A 23,523-nucleotide genomic window follows, 5' to 3' on the forward strand; every position below is an offset into this window, starting at 1 on the left:
AAATCCATTTTGAGCATCATGAACTGAGAATCTCCTCTTGGATTCATACGTCTCTTGGGTTCCAACACCTGGAAAAACAATTTCTTAGAAAATAGAAGGACACAAGATTTTGGCAAAATTGAAATAATTTTCCACTTCAACAAGCTAAAAAATGAATTACTTTCTTTGTAGTCTGCAGCTGTAGAAGTTGTGGTCTGGTCAAATAAATTCTTGCTGAGGTGAATATCTGAGTCATGTGATTTTTCTGCTTGATTTCAATTAATACAATAAAAAGTTAGAATTATTAATTAATCCGAAGTCTTCCACAACTCTTTTAATATAACAAATAAGTATTTGACCAATTTGGAGAAAATAAAACCAGATTGATTAAATTAAACCTTTCTTCGGTATGATGGCAATGTCCCATGCACTTTGTATAGCTTGAACTGAGGGTTTATCAATTCTCTCATGCATCACATGAGTTCCAATGGCTACACAAATAAGTAAAACAGATAAAAGAGAACAAAAATAAATGAGAAGATTTTGACAAAATACGTATTTTTTTTTTCCTTCCAAAATGTATAAAATGCGCTAATCATTACTTATGTCGTGAACTAAGATAGAGATTGACATGTCATCTTCATGCAAATAAGATTTTAAAAAAAAAAAAAGTTACATGCTCTATTTTTAGCTACTACAAGAGTTTACAGTTTGACTCGTCAAATTCTCGTTGAGAAATATTTTTGGATCATGTAATTCTTTAATACATTTTGATTCACATGAAACACAGTAGCATAACCATTAATAAGAAATAGATCAAATCAAAACAGTTTGGATTTGATGAGTTTGAATACTCATAAACTCATTTCATTAATGAGTTATTAAAATCACTTAAAAAAATAATAATTGTAAGTACAGAATCAGTACCTATATTGTCAACCACATAAGAGCCTAATACATTTTGAGGAATCGGAGCTAAAACCTTCTCTAAGGTCTGGTTTATTTCGTGATTCCTGATACCATCTAAATGTAATTTTTCCAATAGATTAGTTAACATAAAAAATTAAATTATTATGATTTGTGGCAAATAGGAACAACATAATAAGATTAATATACCTGTTTGTTGAACTGAGGTATGAGTTAATGTGCTGTCATTAGCTTCAGCGAATGGTATTTGAATGGCATCATTCATCTCTTCTGTCCTAATGTCTAGACAGACAGATTTAATTTAGCAAAAAATAATTAATTAATAAATAAATGCTACAAGAATTGGCAAATTAAAATGAAATATTTTTCCTTCAAAAAAAGTAAAAAGAAAAAAATTACGGTTGTTGTCATCAATCATAACTGATGTGTGGATTTGCACTTGCAATGAATTTTTAAGTCTTATTCACCTAATGTATTTTAGTATGCTAGCGGGAAGAATAGATTTTAATACATATGAAAGAGAGCCAAAATTTTGTTAAAAAAACAAAAAAAGAGAGTTAAAATTTTAATTACATTGGGCTGCACGATATTGGGGAACACAAAACAATGTTATAATATCTAAAAAACCATAAAAGTAATTTAATTAAGGAAGAAAATCCAGAGAATCAATTTTTGGGATTTATTTGGTAATTAAGTACTAATAAGAAGGGTGTAAAATAATAAATTCATCACCCCCAGCCCAAAATTGATTTTGGGTTAAGCTTAAGCCCAAAGCACAAAGCCTAAAACGTGCCCCACCTAAGCATGACGATGAGTTCCGGATTTGTGGGGAGATTGATCCAATATAACCTCAAAGAGTCAAAGGGGTGCCCCTTCCCAGTTCTAACTGGGCACTACACTCGCATTGCGGAACAGAACAGAGTGAGAGAGGGGTTTGAAGGCGAGAAGAAGCGGAGGACATCGGGAAAGGAGAGGGAGCAGGAGAGCACGATACCCACGTGCAACACTGGTTTTAGGACAAGGTCAGTCTCCTAAACCTTCCCCCCATCTCTACTTTCTTCAATGGTTGCTATTTGGGAATGATGAGGCCAATTGAAATCTACTTCTATTGAGGATGGTTTGGCATGGTTTGTGGCTCCTAAGAGCAAAATTTAGTGTTGTATGTGTGTAATCGTCGTTGTATAGTTTGAGGTTCCAAAGCAACCTCTCCTGATGAGTGCAGTATCAGGTTCACAGTAGAGAAGTGAAGGGAAATATTTTCCAGATTATATAGTGTTGCTGTTTGGAACAACTTCTTTAAAGTCAAAAGATGATTATAAACTTACGAGAGATGAGAAATAAGTGTATGCATGTATGTGTGTGTATGAGGGTGATGATGCTTGCTGAACCGAATTGTTGAACCTTGAAACCAATTATAATTTGCTGTTTTGAGGTTTTAAAAGTTTAAACTAGTAATCAAAGTATTAAAGTATGATTAAGGACGCTTAAATGATGATTAAAGATGTTATTTTGGAGGCTAAGATAATATTCCAAGGCTGGAAAATTTCCAGACTGTACGATATGGCCGTACGGTTTATAAGGAAAGGCAAGAGCCGGCATTCCTAAATGTTATGAATGTGTGATATGTATTCATATATATACAGTTACGCGTGGATGAAGAGTGAAGAATTGAGTTTTGGAAGATGGAAATTTAACTAGGGGATACCGTTGTTGCCTCTACAGGATTAACAACTAATCTAGATGTTTAAAAGTTATGTTCAAAGCGTTTGGAGGATGATTGCACTGTTAACTATAAAGCCGGAAAGTTTTGAAGCTAGGGACTGCTGAAGAGGTTTTACTGTTTTTAAGCTCCTAAAGTAGGAGATAGTTGTTCCAAATTGAAAGTTTTATTATAATATGGTTTTAGAAGCTACTTGCTGATGATTGGTACCGAATATAGTTCTAATATAGTTTTAGAATATTTATGGAATGCTGAATCTAATAAAACATGACCAGTACCTGCATCTTGAGCAGTGGTAAAGCTCAATGTGTTTTCAGCATCCTGAACAATATCTCCCTCGGTAGTTTCTAGCATCTCTTGAATCTCAATAGCTAAATAAACAATTTTTAAAAAAAAAGTTAAGACAATTTTTTGGCAAAATTCTAATAAATTAATCCCGTCCAAATAAATGAAAAATAGTCTTGCATAACAAGATCAGCACCTGCATCAACTTTTGTAAGACTTAGTGCGTTTTGACTAGCTTGATCCGGGGGCATCTCAGTGATTTCACATATCTTTTGAGTGTTAATACCTAAATAAATAAAATATATACATATAGAATGTGACATGGGGTGGTAGTAATAACAAAATAAGGTTAGCTTGAGTGCAGTAACATAGAAAGCCACTAGGGTCTGTAAGGGAAGAAAATTAAGGCCAAAATTTAAGCAGTATAACGATCACTTATGAATAAACGAAGAATGCAGAACAATCTTAATAGTACCTGTATGTGGAATAGGAAGTTTGTGGATTTGTTGCTTTCCTAAATCAACAATCTCACCAGCCTTTGACTCTGCTCCATGCTCCTCGGTGCTCAATGCTCTGCTTTTGCCTGCACTCTTTTGGTGTGTTTGACTACTTTGTATAGCAATACTTGTAGATTCTTGGTTGTCATCTTGAATTCCTTCTCCAATTGCCTAATTAAGTCAGGCAAGCAGACATCATATTATGATACTTAGTGCTTGTTCTATAGTTTCTCCAGATAGAGGTCAAAGGCAGATAAGGAGAGTTTATCACTTGTTGGGGTCAAAAAATGAAAAACAAGTAAGACAAGAAGGGTATATAAATTCTGGAATTTACTTTTTTGATGCACATACCTTGTCTATGAACAATTGCTTGACAGTGGTGTTAAGGTCCTCTTTCCAACATTCATTTCCATTTTCCACCTGGACTGATTTCAAAAATGGGGCAGTGATGACTCCAGATGAGAAATTTTGCATTTTGTCGCATCCCATCACTTTTAGTGTCACCAAAGATGGGAATATGAAGGTGTGTTTTCCAGAGCAAAAGCTTTTGAAGCTTGATAAACAAGTTAGTTCCAAGTACTTCAAGCTTTCAAATCTGACCTCTTCTTCCAATTCTCCTTCATCCGTCATCACAACCTCCTCTAGCATCCCACAATTGATAACATATAAGCTTGTGAGGCGGATGAGACTTTTAGCAGTGCAAGATGTCATGAAGTACATGAGCTCATTGCAACTCTCCACATACAGACATTGTAAACTTTTAAAAGATGCAAAAAATGGTGCCAATCTCATTATTCCTGAACATTGCACTACATTCAGATTTTCAAGGTTTTGAACTAGGGGATGTGACGCTGAGTCGTCGTCATTCCATATATGCTTAAGCTGCTCCATTTGAAATAGCTCCAAACTTTTAATTTGGGTGGGGCTTTCAATAGTTGAATGACCAATTTCTCTTGAATTGAAGAGTGTTTCAATGGAACTCGAGCGTACTTGAAGTATGGTTGTAGCTGGGAATATTTGGATCAAATCATTTAGAATCTTTATTGGAGTTTCATGAAAATATTGCAAACGAAGCATTTCAACCCTTTCAAAGAGTCTTTCATTCGACATCCTTAGAGCATCCTTTTCATTTAATGACAATTCCTCCAAGTTTTCTGATACCTAAAAAGACAAAATAATCTGTTTATTTCATCATATAATCAAGTAACAATTTAACATAATCGATTTCTTTGCAAAACACATGGATAATTAGAGTGCATATATATTTATTAACCACATATATAATTATAATGTGTGTTTATTGGATTGCCTTAATCATTGTTTTGTTTAAAAAGAATTAATTAAAAACAGATAAATAACTAGAAAAAGAAGGGTGTATACCTTTTCAAGATGAAATAAAGCTTGTTGCATTGGCAAGTCAGCACAAAATGCAAATATTTGCAGTGCTTCGCATCGGTAAACATTTAATGTCTTCAGTGAAGGGCACTCTAGAGAATATTTTTTTGGATAGAAATCATTGAGCTGCGTCAAATATATTAACCTAAAGATTCGCAGCAGGGGAAAGTAAAACTTAAGCTCCTCTAATCCTTCTTCATTTGCAACAATTTGCTCAACACCACAATACTCAATAGTTAGCTCTTCAAGCTGCCTCAAATCTTGGCACAGTGATGATGAAAACACATATTTCAAGTTTGGACATTTATCAACCTTCACAATCTGTAAATTTCCAAAGTTGATTATTTCTCTTGCTTCTCTGTTCCATATGTATTTCAAATTTGGAAGCTTTGAGATTATTAATTTTTTCAACCGACTAACTTCCTTTGATTTCATTGCTTTTACACCAAATATTGGTTCTAATGAATCACACTCCGATACTTCCAGTTCCTCCAAAGTATTTAACAATTGCAATGAATTTGACAAAAAAATCACATTGGATAAGAACGTACATTTATTCACCACCAAATGCCTCAAATTGCAGAATATTTTTTGCCCAACGTGGCTATACCATAGTTCTTTCAATTCTGGATACTCAGAGAGTTCCAAATAAGTGGAGCTACTAAATGCCACCTGTGCAAATGATTTTCAAGGTAAGTGATAATCAAAGTGTTAAAACACATTAAACAATGTCTTGGATAAGATTGAAGCATGTCCCGTGAGCAATGAACTTACTGACTATTGACAAAGAATTAATTACAAAGATTGTCATTTTCTTTTTTCTTTTTCTTTTTTGTGTTTTAATGAAGTTAAATGACGTCTAAAATCCATTTAGATAGCATTGAATGCCACCTTCATAAATTAACATGCAGGATTAGTTAAAAATAAAGGCCATTAAAGCATGTTGGGCAAAACGGAACAAATAATGGATAGCATGCTTAATCAAACTTGACTAAACCATTTTTGACATGGAAAAATTATTATAGAAGAATGCATTTCTATGTATGGTGTTCAAATCACAATAATTAGGAAGTTCTTTTTATAATCATGCTCATGCGCATAGACATATAGCATGGCATTGAAGAGTAGTTAAACAGCAGGCCTTTACTTGGCTTGTTATTTCCAGTACTCTATGTGACACCATTTTTTGAAATGGAATAAAACATACCTTATCCACGTGGATCTTTTTTATTGTTCTATTCAAGTCATCGTCCCAGCACCATTCTTGATCTTTCCCCTCTTTGGTTATTACTTTTCTGAGCATTGGTGTGCTTGTTGCTCTTTCACAGAAGGTTTTCATCCTTGGACATTGCCTCACAACAACTTTCTCCAACAATGGGAACCTGAAGAAGCACTGACTAGAAGAAAAACTATTGAGCCTCGGCAAGCTTTCTAACGCTATATTTCTCAAACTTCTAAATACAATTTCATCTCTTGTCTCATTCATCCACTGCGTCACTATTTCTTCAAGTGAATTGCATTCCCTTAACATCATGCCTTGCAGATTGACCAAACTTGTTGCAGTTGATAAGTAAATCAAGTTTGTCAATCCATTACACTTTTTGATCTCCAAATATGACAGGTGGGAAAAAGTGACGGAGGAAGCAACCAAAGTTTTCAGATCAGCACATTCTGTCACATATAAAAATTGAAGAACCTCAAGAATTGGGTCAATCTTGCATCCTTCTCGACATATATGTTGCAACGGTAGACTAGTCAGCGTTAATGATTCAAGCTGGGTGTTAATTTTGTTCTCGCCTTCCTTGTATGCAATTCTTTTGTCTCGGAATATCTCTTGCAAAAAACCATATTCGAGAATTAGAGTTTTCAAATTTGGCGCTTTCTGTGTAATTGAGTCTAGAAAAGTTGCTGCTACTTCATCGCCAAAAAAAGACAATCTAAGAATCTTCAATTTACTCAAATAACGGTCTTTCCAGTGTGGGTCTTGCATTATCATTATGGCCTCCTTGTTATTTAATGTCCAATCTTCCAACTTTGGAATCACCTGAAACAAAACATATTTCATTCATTTAGTGTTTGTATTGAAAACACACAAAATGCTTCATATACAAAATAAAACGTCACACAATTTTTCCTTACTTTCAAACCATTCAATTTTTGTTTTCTATGAAACATATATATGTGAAAGTTGAGATGCAAACCACTTGAATCGGAAACTACTATTTTCTGGCACGTTAGATATTTCTGAGATAAATACATACGATGACACATACCTCTTCAATCATGAAGAGAGATTGTTGTGGAGAGAGATGCGGAATTTTGTCGTCACCATTCTTGCCATGATTTCTAGTACTCTGACTCCCCAGTAACCTCAATCTTGGACAGTTGAAGACCCATAACATTCTTAATGACGGGCATGTTAAACTGTGACTTCCACTGTAAAACCTATCAAGTCGATGCATGTTCCAAATCTGTAAGGAGTATAATCGATCAAAGTGAAATACGGCTCCTTCATCTTTCTTTGCCACAATTTCATTCATACCACAAGAACGCATTGTGAGTTTTCTGAGTTGATGAAGATCCAAGGCTATTGAAAATGGGAAGAGATAGTCTAATTTTTCACATTCTTCAACATGGACATCTTGGAGATTGTGAAAGCGACAATTTTCCTGGGGGTCCGTACTCCATATTTGTTTCAACTTAGGCAAGCGAAGTAGATGAAGGTTCTTCAATTGTGTGTCCTCTTTACAATTGATTTCATTGGCAGGTAATTTGAATATCTCTTTCACTGAACCGCAATTGCTGACCTTCACTGTCTCCATGCTTCTAAATGTTGTGTGCATATCCAATGGGAAAATATTCTCAAGTTTGTCACAATTATCCACCTCCATAGTCTTCAACCCACCAAATTGGGAGTGCCATACTTTCTTTAACCTTTTCATGTTGCTTATTACGACAGCCTCCAATTTTGGATGCCTAACCTGTATGTCATGCAAAACACAATTTGTTAGCCCATATATAATGAACAATGGCAGCTACACGAGAGAAAATATTTGATGTTTAATGACTCAGCATTTATTTAAATGTGATGCAAAGTGCTGAAATCGTGCAAGTAATCATAACCTCTTCTATTCCATGGCCATTTCTCCCCTCTGTGCCAATTATCTCCTCCATGAGCTCACATTCTCTTATTTGAATCTCCTTAAGGTTTGGAAACCTTCCAACCATAGAAGATGAGAATAAATACTTCAGGCCGCTGCACTCCTCCACACTCAGCTTGGACAACTTGTGAAAAGAATTGGCTGCAGAAAGGTGATCATCATGCCAGATATTTTCTAGATGGATTGAACTCAACTTTAGAGTCTCCAAACTAGAAAACTCAACCTATAAAAAATTCTTATGATCATTGTAGTAAATGAATAAACAAATGAATTGTATAAGCATGATGAAAATATCAAGAATTAATCAAATTAACAAAAAATAATAATGTTGTTATTAATTTATTTGGCCAAAAAGCTAATGCCATGCTCGTGTGATGGACAGGATAATCCCTAAAAATATTTGTTGATTAAAAAATGTATATATTATATTTCATTAGTAACATATGAAAAATAAAAATAAATAATAATTTATCAACTGTAAGAGTTATCAATAGTTTTCATATAATAACGCTCCATATATATATATATATATATATATATGTATATTATATTTCATTAGTAATATAAGAAAAATAAAATAAATAATAATTTATCAAATGTAAGAGTTATCAACAGTTTTCATATAATAACGCTCCAGATATGCATTTCCATTTAACATTTACCCTACATATGAACAAAGTGATTTTGAATTTCATATCATTGGTTAGTAATTTGATCGTGGTGGTGCAAGGATTAAAAACAATGTCTAATGATATGAGAGAAGTGAAAATGTGTTGAAAATTTCGATCATACAGTGGATAATATTTTGATTAGCATTAATTGATCCCAAACATCATCATGCATATGTATGGTTAAACTTACAAAAAAATGTTTTAATTTACTGATAAAAGTTTAATTTACATATTACGCTTTCATGAGTATTTTAAAACACGTCGAGAAAACGCAATGTAAGAATAAATCAAGTACCTTGGCATTAAAAAAAGATGGAACATTATGCTCGGCTGTTGGTGAAGACATCAACAAATTAGAGTAGAAATCCTCAATGGCTGGTAAATTTCGTAGAGTCAAGGATTGTAACGAACAAAACTTAATATTGTCATCAACAGTCCCTGAGTTTGGGAAAGAGTTTTCTTCAAACACAATCTTTTTCATGGAATTGCATTCGGAAACTTCAATCTCAACAAGTTGGCAAAGAGCTTTGACCATCAACACCGAGAAGAGATACTTCAGATGGTCACAACATTTGACTTTCACAGATCTAAGTTTTGCAAATGAATTATTCATAAATGAGCCATGACATATCTTCTCAAATTTGTTTAGATTTTGAAGTATTAATGTCTCCAATTTTGGTAAGAAAACACGACTTAGTTTTCTCTCCATTGAGTTGATGATGTATTGAATTTTCTCATTATTTTGAATGTAAAGGTGCTTTAACATAGGAAATCCTTCTGCATTCAAATCGTAAAGCACATTGGAGATTCCGTTTACTTCATCCAGGTGCAAATCCTCCACTCCTTTAATAAGTTCTTTAATCCCATGCTCCAAATGAATGACAGTACCAAGCTTCAGCTTTAACATTTTGGAGGCCTCATAATTATTAGACCATTCCCAGAAATCTCCTATCACAATTTTATACCTTTCCAGTTTGTCAAACATTATGTCCCTTGGCAGAACCCAAGCCCCTTTGATTTGAATTTCTAGAGCAGTCAAGTTTGTCAGATGCCTAAGTTCGGCAAGGGAAGCATTTTTATTCTCCTCAATTGAATCTTCTTGGTCCCACTTGATAGAGGTGTTGCCCAAATACAACTCCTCCAATTTAGTCAATTTTGTTATAATGTTGGATGGGAACATTTCAATTCCAGAGTTGGTCGAATACAACATTCTAAGATGAGCCAATTGCCCTAATTCACTAGGCAATGTTTTCATAGATGATCCATAAAGGCTGAGAATTTTTAAATTCATTAAAGCTCCAATATTGGTCATGTCTCCCAAAACACAATGATCCAAACAAAGTGTTTGAAGGCCAACAAGAGAATGAAAAGATTGGGGCAATGAAGGTAAAAGCATGCCAGTCAAATCTAACACTTTGAGGTTTTTCATTCCTTCAAAGAAAGAATCTGAGACATTTAAAGATTTATTTGTATTATACAAGCAGAGGATTTTAACATTAGGGCACTCTAACCTTTCAGGAAGATCAGGGATGTGACACCATCCTATGATGATTTGAGTGCATCTTTGAAGGAATTCCTTTGATGGCCATAGCTCATTACCCCTTTCGATTTTCCAAACTTGTTGATCTCTTGAAGCAAGTGAGACTGCTACTTCATGTACAATGTCATGCATTTTAACTTTCTCATTTGAGTTGTCTTGGAGCAATAGACATGATTCCTTTAAAGAACCGATCAACCTGTAAAGTTTAAGTCTTGCATCTTCTAGAGTATAATTTTGCTTAAACATGCCCAAACCCATAACATATTTCAACAAGTATTCAACATAAATTTGTTGACCCAGAAATCCACAAAGCAAGAAAACTGCCTTCACATCATCACCCACAAGATGATTGTAACTAAACTCCAAAGCTGAATAAATTTTCTCGTTCATTCCCTCCTTATCAATAGGCCCTAGCTGGTTTAAGGCATCTTTCCAAGAATTAATATCATCTTTACCTTTTAATGCTCTTGCCACTGTCACTATAAGAACAATCAAGCCTCCGCATTTTTGGGCCACTTGGGATGCCACTGGATGCAAACTATCGTCTTTAAGGACATCACCCACCATATCTTCAAACAAGATCCAAGCTTCTTCTTCATTTAAAACATCTATCCCGAAATTCTCTTGAGTCTCCATTTTTTGTAATTTATCTAGACTTCTGGAAGTCAACAATAGCTTGCAACCCTTGTGATCATCCAGAGGAATTCCCAGCTTATCTAGTTCAAGTACATCCCAAATATCATCCAATATGATTAGGATACTCGTCTCATTTTTAATCCTCTGCCTGAGGCGTGATGCTCTTCCATTTATGCTCATTTCTTCAAAGTGAAGACCCAAAAAATCTGCAATTTCATCTTGTACTCTTTCAAGATCTGCAGATCGGGATATATCAGCCATAACAACTTCATCAAACAGCCTGTCTTCTTTAACTTGTTTAGCAATTTCTTTAACTACAGTGGTTTTTCCCACTCCGCCAAGCCCATAGACTCCTATTCGGCTTAAGTTGGGGTCTCTCAGAGCCAGGACAATGTCCTCCTTCATTTTCTTTCTTGACTCAAGCTTTTCACCACCTGTAGCTGATATGGAGCCGACTCCCTCTAGAGCAGGCAAGAATGTAAGTGAACCAATGTTATGTTTTTTTTCCATTAATTTAGCAACAGTTCTAGCCATCTCCTTTGCTTTTTTACTGAGTTGATACCGTGATTTTAAATCAACAAAAGGCCCTTTGCAGCAAACAACATTCTTATGACGAGGATCCTCACTAAGTTGCTCTGCTTCTTCTACGATTTTATCCACTGTGTTCAGCCACTTCTGTGCAGCATCATGAATTTGCCGTCCATTTCTTCGTTCTGCTTCCACTTCATGACGGATAGCGCCCTTTGCGCTTTCTAGCTCCTCAACTTGATTCTCGAGATTCTTGAAGCTGTCCTTGTAGAACATCAAATAACCCATTTGCCTTGCTGTGGTTTTCACAGTGTATTTTACTATCGGTTCTACGACTTTTGCAACGATGTCTGCGACAATCTCCATTCTGTTTTCTGATTTAGCCGTGTAGCAACTCAAATATAAGATGAACTGAAAATATAAGGAACAGAGAAATTGAAAAGAAAAGGGCACACTACAAATGTCTGTTTACGTTCCACCAACAATGCATTCTAAAATTGTCATCTATTTCTAATATTATATTGGGAGAAAAAGAGAAATAACAGTCAAAAAGTCCCAATAACAAATTAGAAGTTGTCATTTCCTACTCTAAAACTTGTCATTGCAGGCTGCTCAGTTGTTATTAGAACTTTTTAATAATTATGTGTTTCCTTGAGATTTTATTGCAATTCTCCTTATTATATACATACCATATATGTAATTAAGATTTTTTTTTGTTTGTTTGAAAGAACTTTTAAATTAAAATATCTTTCAATGATGCAGAATTTTTAAAGAGCAAAAGTGAAGAATAGCTACAAACTATCAAAAATAAACAGGTTGTTGCCCTAATTTCTTATAAAATTTTCATTTGATTTCTTAGTATTAAAAAATATCTTTTTAGTTCTTTTAACTGAACATATCATTAGTTTCAAATGATACTTTTTGTGTGACAATCATGTTATTTTAAAGGGAAAGTCAGAAAGAGGGACTAGATAGAAATGATATTCATTAGAAAGGATCTTAAAAACCTGAATTATTGAAAAGGACCAGATATTAAAATATAAACTTCAAAAGACTGAAATTACCCTATTCACCAAAACTCCTATATTCTCTCATCACCTCCTATAATTTTGATATCATTTTGTAGAATAATAATTTATTTGAATTAATTCAAACTAATTTAAATTTCAAAGTCAGACGCTGATTCTAATTAATTAAATTAATAGTCAACACTAATTAATTTATTTTTCCATTATTTGTAATTAATAATTTTTTGTAGGCTTTCTGAAAAATGAGTATGGTAGTAAAGTTCTACCATTCACAAGGAAAAAAAAAGTTGTTTCATATTTTTACTTATCCATTTCATACTATTATTTTATTTAAATAAGTTGAATCCTCTTGCTTAATAAAATTAAAAATTTAAAATAAAAAGTGACATAAAAATTTCATTATATCAATAAAAATTTGTCATAATAAAAGTAGTTATAATAGTTTCAGTAAGAAAATTCAAGTTTAAAGCTACATGATTTTTTTAATTCTTATTAATTATCGATAAGTTATATATTATTTATTATTATATCACTTTTTTTAATTTTTAATTCAACTATATGATTTTGATTGGCTCATTATTCAGGAAGCCCAAAAAAAGAGTTTTAGTTTTTCAAAAATGATGGATGAATAAATTAATTAGTGTTACTTATTAATTGAATTTGATTTGATTAGTTAGAGTTGTTTCGTAACTTAATAATTCCAATTAGTTTGAATTAATTTGAATAAAATTTAATTATTTTGTTAAAATAATATATTGAATTTTGTTAAGGGCAAATTAGTAATTTTAAATTTATATTTCAGTATTTGGTCCTTCCAAATAAATAAAATTTTAAGATCTTTCCCCATAAATATTTTTGCCACTAGGTCCCTCTCCCCAATTTTCCCTATTTTAAAATTAAACTTAATATGTCACTGAAAAAAAAAATTAAATATATGAAAATACTTTTTCAACATTTAAAATTTCAATTTTAGTATTTTTCTTGTTAACAGTATTAATTAAAGATAAAGGACTAACACTACACTTAATCAATTTAGAGGTTCAAAAAAAAAAAAACATTGTGCGTGTATCAAAAAGAAAAAAAACATTGTGTAAAATTAAAAAAACTAAAAACATATTGTTACCAATTATCTGCTAAAATACTTCTTCAATGTAACAAATTAAAATTATCTGATAATCCAAAAACACTTTAGATCAATTAGTGCGCCGATGAGTTTATCGGTCATAAAGACATGATATGTTTTTATACCCAAAAAGTATAAGAATACTTTATATTTTCAAACCCAGAAAGTATGAGTATTCCATAGAATTTCATAAATAGAAAGCAACAGTACTAGAATCCAAAAAAAGTATCCATTAATAACTTTGGAAAATATTTTTACGAAAAACTCTTTTATGGTCTTACTTTCCTTCCGCACATTTTGTTACTTGTGTCTCAATTAGTAGTCATAAACTTTGTGGCAAAATGTCCTCAAAAAGCTATTTTTGCAAACACTTTTCCGTTAGTGTCATATTAAATAGGACTATCTTTAATAAAAAAAATACTTATATGCAACTATATATATAAATTAATTTTATTATAATCATTAAAATTTTAACCTGCGTTCGTCACTACACACTATATAACAATTAAATTTCAAAATTCTAAATCAATCTTATTTACTACACTTTAATAATAATTGACCAGATTTAAAAAGCAAATGACAACATTTTTGTAGTCATTCTTAATTTGGGATTTTGAAATTTTAAAGATATATTTTTAAGATTTTTCCTATAATTTTTATTGATTTATTAAAAAAAAGAAAAGAAAAGACAACAAAGAATCCAAAGTGGGGTCAAATAAGATTTTCTATCATCTGACAAGAACGATGGGTGGGGCTTTTTTACTGAGAAAGAATCAAACATGACTTGATTGGACTTGTATAAATTTCATAGTTATCGTTTTATTTTCTTAAAATATGCATGAAATGAAAATAATGTCTCTTAATCGTACAGTTTAGAAAAAATGATGATCGATGCAATATTATTAAAAGTATGTAGTATAATTTAAATTAGCTCTAAAGTACATCCACAACTCTCAAGTAGCTTTTTTGCAAATACATTTAATATCCTAAAATATTTCATGATGTATCTAGCGTTTTGAATTTTTTTTTCAGATACCTTAGTGCATCAGGCACCTCAAGTTATTTTTTCCCCCTTATATCAGCACCCCAAATCGCTAAATGTAAAATTGCAATGAAAATAATTTAAAATACTGAATACAGTTGAAAAAATAATTTAGGATATTGAATACATATGAAAACACTTGGCCAAACCAAAAAACTAATAAAAAAACATGACATGTTATTTTTTATTTTTGGAGCACGACTTTCTTGAGAACCAAATCAAAGAGTTACCTTGCTGAATGTGAATTAGAAGTTGACCTCCTTGAGCTTGAGATGTGAGAGGCAGCTTTTAAAGTTCTATAGTAAAAAAGAAACACATATTATTGTTCATTACAACCCAAATCCAAAATATCCAACTGTAACCATCAAGACAAAGATTTTACCTATCTCACTTTATGATCAGCACCACTTTCTTGCGCCTCTGATAAAAGCACAAATGAAGGCAGCATCAAAACTTGTTCTAAATTGCACGCTTCTTAGATTTTACCGCCCATAACAAAAGCAACAGTGTATGCAGAAGAATCGTAGCAAGAAAAGAAATCAATCTTCAAACCAGCTTCTTCTTCATGTTTTTTTTTTTTTTTAAATTTAGTTCACATCTGGAGACTTAAATGTAGGAAGCAGTACAAAACCTTTTAAAGAAGTTTTTTTTTTTTTTTTTTACATGTAGCTTATCTCCGGAAATAACCGAAAAAAACACGATCAGAAAAAGAGAACAAGGAAACAAACACAGTGAACATAAAAACTGGAAACACTTTACAAAATGAGAAGCTCGACTCCTCAGCAAGTTGAAGGAAACTGCCAAAGAAAATGGAAGAGCACAGAGTGGGTGATGAAGGGTTTGAGAGGAATCAGTAACAATGAAACAAATGCGATGAGCAAGAAGAAGAAGAAGAAACAGCAGAATAAGGTTGATAAGAGTGAGGATTGAAATGGTGCGCAACTTGGAGAAGAGAGTTGTAAGCTGAGGAATGCGAAGACCAACAAGAAGAAGGTGAAGAAAGACGATAGCTTTAACCGTAGCCTGGTTAAGGACTTTATGGATTGGCCCAAAGACTCTTCAGACTTCAGAGTCGTCGTCAACCTTACCGTTCACGACGTGCTCACGCAATTTTACTATTTACACCTTTCCACTGTCTCCCAAATGAGCTTTCTGCCCCTCCCGATTCTGGAAGGTAAAAAGGAGAATTACTATACTCTTTTGTTCTATTTACAAGGTAGGGAGAAAATAATTTTTGATCCTATTTATAGGGTACTGAGAAAATTTTTTATGGATGTACAGTTTTACCCCTTATTTATTATTGTGTTGTCTTTGTTTGGATGAGGTATAATATATATTAACTAGGGATAAAGTTAAAAAGTTATTAAATTTTAAATGAGCGTTAATAAAGTTTAAGGTTTTTTTGGTCTATGTGAAACATACTGTAAGTGCTTTATAAATAGGACTAGAGGAGTATATTACAAAAAACACCCAAACCCAAATATGTCAAAAGAAAAGGAAAAGATTGGGAAAAAAAAGGGTATTTATTTTTAGATCAAGAATATAATAGGTCAACTAGGAATGCTCTTTTTTAAAAAAAAAAAAAAAGAATCGTCAAAAAGGAAAGTAACACGCTTCCAGTCATAAATGTAAATATAATATCTATGTCGTAGCGTAAATTACACACAAATCGGATGAGTATAATAAATGGCTGACCAGTAACAGACCTGATGATATTGAATACCAGCATGATGGGGTCAAGTCTTGATGTCCCCACCACATAGACTCTTAGTATTCCCCGGAATTTGCCTAACCTCCCAGATCCCAGTGAAGCCACGTCCCTCTCTATATTATCACCAGTGGTTTAGATGCCGTTTATTACCACTCTAATTGAGAGAAAAAAAATTTTGTTTTAAATATAAATCACTTGTAAGATTTTAAATAATTATTTTTTAATTTTATCCTTATTTAATAATTGTTCAAAAAAAGAGAGAAAGAGTTATATGTTGATGAGGAAGAGGCATGGAATTCCTTTCTATATCTTAGGAGTAGCTTTGAAGCTGACCTATTTTCCCCTCTATAAATGATTTGTAATTATCGATAGAGAACCTTAATAAGGGTAAATTAAAAAAAAGTCATTAATTTAATGTATTTCTTTACATATGATAATAAATTACAAGTAACTTATAACAACGACAGAAATAGTGTATATTATATATCAGCATGCTGCATGCATCTCACTTGCGAATTATTGGTCTTTGCATTTTGAATTTTATTAATTACTTGGGAAGAAATAACAACAACCACGATGGACGACATTAATTAGTTGTTGAGGGGAGCCGCTAATAAAATTAGTTGCAATAGTACACGGGATCCTCTTTAGTTACTCCCTCCGGTCTTTTTTACAAGAATCTGAAAGTTGAATTCTCTTGATTCTTTTTATAAGAGCATGTGATTGTTTTTACTATTTTTATGCCTAATTAATTTTATATATTGCATTAATTAAAACGTTGACAAGTCAGTATATTACGCTCACTTTCATACTTTCTCTCATTATTACTTCATTTTTTTCTCTTAATTATCCCTTATAAATAAAAACATACTTAAAAAATTTATTTCTTACATATTTATTATTTTTAAATTTTTTTAGATTTTTTTAATCACATAGTGTAATTATTAAGCTCTTGTAAAAAATAACGGAGGATAAAAAATAACGGAGGCAGCAATATCTAAAGAAAGTTTAGTTTAATTAATGGAAATTGCATGGAACTATATATAAGGATTTCTTGCTTCAATTATGTAACTATCGTCATTTGTCTGTGTCAGCTTTCAAATCAAACAGTGACATACTTTGTAAGATTAGAATGGCATTTGTAATTTGTAAGTATTATTGGAATAAACAAGAATTTAACTTGCTCATCAGTCATCAGTAGTGTGATGAGCCATTGTTGGACGTTTATCAGCTTGACTTGGTACTGCGTCAAGGTTTGATGCCCCCACCATATTTAATTCATAGTCACTTAGGAAGCTTCCTGGAAATTGCCTAACGTCCAACATCGCCATTGCTTCTTTAAAACTGGGCCTTTCATTTTTGCAATTAATTCTGCAATTAATTAATCTAAATAAAGTTTATGATTAATGACATAATTGAAGGATTCTTTTTTTATTTTTTTATTAAAGTGTGCTCAGTATCCTGAAATATTTTTTTAAGTGCACTCAGTATTTTAAAATAATTTTTAATACACCCACTGTCGTAAAATAATTAAAACGCTGGACCCATATCCAGAATAACAGAAACGTTTGTTTGACCGTTAACCTATACTCAAAATTGATCCACCAGAGTGATTGTTTCCCGTGAACACCAGCAAGAACGGCGGCGGTGATCCCAGCTCATGGATCCGCATTCTCTTCTGCAGCTCCATCCACTCCTCAATCTTCCTCATGTAATTCCCTTCCTGCCATTGCTCCAGATCGATCACCATCACGTTTGTGTTGAAGTAACAAGCTTTCGACCCGCAAACATGAGCGATAGAGACGGGTTTGACCAGAACGATGGTAGTAGGCGAAATTGGCCTTGCAGTATTCCGACGCGGTGAGGACCAAATCAGAGCCGAGCCGCGAGCTTGGCAACATCTTCTACCTATATTCCATAACTCCGATGCGATGGCATATATGCAGACAATTGTATCTTTGGATCAGATGAAATCCTGACCATTCTTTGAATGATAATGCAGTAAGAAATCTCCTAGTTCAATGACCATTTGGGCCCCACAGAGACCCAATTTCAACTCAGTTCCAGCAGGGTCAGAATTCACCAAGTCGGAGTCCAGGTAGACGACTTTGTGGACGGACGTCGGGAGGAGGTTGGCGAGGTAATTGTGGGCATAGATGAGAGGGCAGTCCAATGCGGAGCATATGGAGGAGGAGATGAGGCTGGAGAGAGTGTGGTTGAGGATGGAGGAGGAGGAAGGCTTGGAGGCAGCGAAGATGAAATGGAAGATGATGTTTTTGGGACAGGAGGAGTGTTGCAGTCTGGAGAAGAAGGCGGCCATGGAACCTCAAAGATAGAGGAGGTCGAGGGTCATCGCGACGTGGACAGCGGCGTCATCATCGTCGGTGGGGGGGCAGGTGGGAGAGTTGTAGAAGCAAGGGGCTTGTTTGAAGCGAAGAGTGGTGGTAATAGTGGGATGGAAGAATAAGAGGAGGAGAAGGAGGAGAGAGACGAGAAGAGGAAGGAAGGAAGGAAGAAGAGAAAAGACATGACGGGGCTGAGAATGGAGAGGGGGAGGAGGAAGAGGGAAGGGATTGAGAATGAAGAGAGAGAGAGGTCAACTTTGAGCTTAACAGTCAAACTAAACGTTTTTGTTAGTTTTGAATATGAGTGCACCATTTTAATTATTTTAAGATAGTGGATGCATCAAAAATTATTTTAGGACACCGAGTGTACTTAAGAAAATAATTTGGAGTGTTTAGTGCACCTTAACCTTTTTTTAAACTTTTTGCTGACCAAGTATGAAACATCCATTCAGTTCAACACTTGCATTTTGATGTGAACATGGAGGACAATTCAGTTCATGAGGAGGTAATAATGTGAATGATGGTTGAGAGGTTATATAATTATTCTAGATTTAGTTCTGATTTTTTTAAAAGTTGAATTAAAAATTTGGCAGTATCAAATGAATAACAATTCAAAATAAAAATGAAAATTTTAATTAATGATTCTTCTAAATTGTAGTGCTTTTAATATGTATTATGTAATCAAAGAATTAAAATGACGACCAACGTGATACTTCGTGGCCTAGGCTCTCAAACGTAGTTCTATTTTAAACGCCAATCGACTTGTCACGCTGCCTCTTCATGCTCCTCAGAGATATCCCAACTTAGCCCAAAGGTCATCCCAATGAATTGAAGCCGATTTTCAAAAATCGGACAGGTCTACTAAAATAGATATTAAATGATTTTTTCCACGAATATTAAATGATGAAAATTTTAAATTTAAAGAAAATTTTAAAAAGATTTAAGTAAAAAAACTGTATAAACAAAATAACTTTTGCTTGTGTAACCGAAAAAATTGTCAATCATCTTAAATCAAAAATTGTATAACCAAATTTTAAATATTTATTGTTTACCGATTCAACCAAATAGTTCAACTGTTCCTAACTGTATGAATCATGAGTTGCTGACCTCTCCTGTGTGTGCACTCGGGAGTAGAGGAGGGAGAGAGAACTTCTTTTCTACTAATTTATAAATAGAAAACAAAGAATTATCTTTACTAATCTATTTAAACTATCGTCTTCAATTATGTAGATTAAATGATTAGAATTATCCTTCGATGAAAATTTCTTACAATTAATAAAAATATTTTTTTTAAAAAAAAGAGACGAAATGGATTGAAATCTCATATTTAGAATAAATCTAATCTTAGACTTGTTCTTATATTAAAAACTAAAGGTAGTATTATTATGACAACTTGGTAATAGACCAAGACTATTTCCAAACTTAGAGTCATTCTTATTATTCGCCGCTCGCTGAATGAGGACAAAATACCTCGCTAGAATTTATTTGTATCTGATATGTTTCCAAATTGTCCATGCTGAGTAGATGGCACTATCACTTCGTAATTAAGCTTGCCAGTCATTTCAACACAACAAAGGGCGGACGTGAAAGAGAGTGTATTCCATGTCAAATCCCAAAGCAGAAATTAAGAGAAGGAGCTTAGAAATAATCAACCACAAAAGAAAACGTGGCTTTGGGGTCTCTGAAAATTTAATACTTCAATTACCATAGTTAATCCTTCATATTATTCTTGAATAATTTAATTTCAATATTGTTTAAATATTCATCCTTTAAAAATTAATATGTAAAAAATTACTATATCACTTGGCTTTACAACTTTGTTGAAATTATATATTTTTTAAAATTTCAAAATATACACTTTAATTAATTGTAATTTTGGTAACTATGCTCTCCGATCCAGTAACCGGTACGTATATTTTAATTAAATTAGGAAGTTTTGAGCTTTTGACTTATGTTAAACTTTTATTATCACTAGAGCTAACCACATGTGGCTAATTGAAATATATATTTACATAACTGATATAAAAAAACATTTTTCTACACGATAAGTGTGTATTTTATAATTACATAGTTGTAGATGTTTGGATATATTAAGTTAAATTGATAAATATTTTATAATTATATAATTTATTTTATATACTTTTAATTTCTTTCTACAATTAATTATATGAGATGAAAAGAGATTCAATTACGAAATCTACTCATATTGTGATTTTTTAAATATTGTATACAGGAAAAGCTATTAAAAAAAAAGAAAGAAGGGAGGAAGAAAATGAAACAAGAAATTAGAAAAATGTATAAATATGCTGCGGGGGCCAAGAAGGATGGAGGCACGAAGAGGACGTTGATTTGTTGTGTTAAAAAAGGACGAAAAGAAACGAAAAACAAAAAGAGAACAGAACAAAGGCAATCACAGATGAAACATTCTGGCAAAACAAATTATGTGAAGACACCACCTGGTTTTACACTTCAGAGATCTCCAACCTTTATAAATAGAAAAACCTTCTTTTTTTTTTTTGTTTTTGGTTAAACAAAGCATTATCCTTTGAGGGAAAATTGGTGATTAATCCGTCATTGAAATTAATTAAAAAATGGTCCATATAATGATGAGTTGTACAAAGGAAGATAAATTGTATTTAAAGGAAGTGGAGTTGCACATAAGAAAGATAGTTTGCATGAAGCATTATTCGGATACAAAAACTAATTTGGACATAAGAATTATAATTTGCACAGAAGAAAGATGGGTTACACACAAAGAAAGTTTCGTTACATAAAGACAAGATATGACACAAGGAAAAAGATGGATTGCACATAAGGATTTGTTTGGCTCAAAAGAGAGGGGAGGGAAGGGAAGAATTTTAATGGAGGGAAGGGAAGGGAAGAGAGAAGAGGAATTTTGATATTATCTTATTTGGATTGATAGGGGAAAGGGGAGGGAAAGGATTTTTTATGATCCGATGAGTGTACAACAATTATCATCCTTTCCTCGCATGATAAGATTAGAAGGAGTAGGTCTAATTCCAAGTTCATTTAATGAGGCATATTCTGTCTAGCTAAATTGGGATAGTGCCCTAATAATATTTTCAGCTAATGAATAGCAAAAGTAAGAAATACTAAACATGTTCTCTTATTCTAGACTTAAAAATAATAACATACAGATCAACAATATAAAAATGCCAATTCCTTCAATACCTAACATACAGAAAAACTACATCAGATACAAATAACAGATTAGTATTAATGTGGATTGAACCAATTAAACCATGAGGCTAAGGATGCCTCAATAGAATCTAACTCATTTCTAAGAGTGCAAGCTTTGGCTTCAGTCTACTCAAGCTTTCTCGTGAGTTCATCTACATCACCACAGGTCTCAATGCAGCCACACATGTAATTGAGCCAAGAAGCATCAAAATCAACTGCTTCGAAGGCAGCACAACACTCCTTGATGTGGTTTCGATCATCCTCTGTTAAGTCGCATGTCCGGGTAGTTCTCAAAATGCAAGTGACTTCGGTGAATAAGGCAGTGAAAATGTTAAAGAAATGCATTACTTCATCTGTTCTGGGCAAAAATAATGGTGGTGAAGACTGATTAAGCAAATTCTCACCAATAGAAAATTTTTAAGTTAGTGATTATTCTACAGTTGGTTTCGTTTTCCGAAATACTAAGGAAGAATCATTTTACCAAATAAACAAAATCGTAATAACCATGCCAATGATCAGTAGTGCAATAAGACAGTGTTACTGAACAATCTGTAAAGGTCAAGGAACACACTGAAACAGAATGATGATGTTTTGAAACAGGGTCTTCAATAAATCTCACTTTATGTATACCCTGTAACTATGAAATATTGAACAGTATTTTTATTTATCTCATGAACTATTGTATGTTCAATTATATATTTATTATTTTTAACTTATTTTAACTATTTTTTTAAACCACGTAATTTAGTTATGAAGCTCTTATAAAAAAATAGCGGACGCAATAACATCTAAATCGTTATCCTCTTAGGTTATGATGTCCCCACCACAGACTCATTGTCTCCCGCTGAGGAAGTTTAATATCCTGGAAATTGCCCATAGCATAGAACTATATATAAGGATTTCTTTCTTCAATTATGTAATTATGGTCATTTGTCTGTTTCAACTTTCCAATCAAACAGCGACATATTATGCAGGGAGAATTTCAAAACGAAATATCTTTAAATTTCAAAATTTTAAATCAGTCTTGTTAACGACATTTTAATAACAATTGATAATATTTAAAAAGCACATGACAACATATTTTTATAGTCATTCTTGATTTGATATTTTAAAATTCTAGAAGTATTTTTTTAAAAAGATTTTTCCTATTTTGTAAGACTAGAATGATATTTGTAATTTGTAATTATTATTGGAATAAACAAGAACCTAACTAGCTCATCAGTAGTGTGATGAGCCATTATTGGATGGTTACCAGCTTGACTTGGTGGTACCGCGTCGAGGCTTGATGCCACCATTTTATTTAATTCATTGCCGGTGCCTTTCAACCTGGCGAGGTGCGAATATATATATATATATATATATATATATATATATATATTTTGCAGACCAAGTATTAAATATCCATTCAGTTCAACACTTGCACTTTGATGTGAACATGGAGCGCAATTCTGTCACTTTGCATGAGACCGGTCAAGTGCAAGAATACCCAATACCCAAATGACAAAAGTCAGATTTAAAAAGCTACAGTGTGTTTTTGAGGTCATTCCAACGTTTTTTTTTTCCTCTGTGTATACACCCGATATCCTAGCTAATCCTTTAAAAAATTACAAACTAGACTAATCCAGATCGGATCATGATAGGGCCCATGTGGCTGGCGATCTTACCACACACACTGCTGCGTTCTCAAAGAATGCGTTCTCAAAGAATCAAACTCGTAATTTTTGGTTAAGTTAG

General features: G+C 33.0%; 1 pseudogene; it reads right to left on the reverse strand.

Moving 5' to 3' along the window:
• Positions 1–17,822: 17,822 nt before the first annotated feature.
• On the reverse strand, positions 17,823–18,701 carry LOC114745215 (probable galacturonosyltransferase-like 1; annotated as a pseudogene).
• Positions 18,702–23,523: the final 4,822 nt, after the last annotated feature.

This window comes from Neltuma alba, unplaced genomic scaffold (assembly GCF_004799145.2).
Source record: "Neltuma alba isolate B1F8T4 unplaced genomic scaffold, ASM479914v2 tig00004558_pilon, whole genome shotgun sequence".
In the NCBI taxonomy this organism is placed as follows: Eukaryota; Viridiplantae; Streptophyta; class Magnoliopsida; order Fabales; family Fabaceae; genus Neltuma; species Neltuma alba.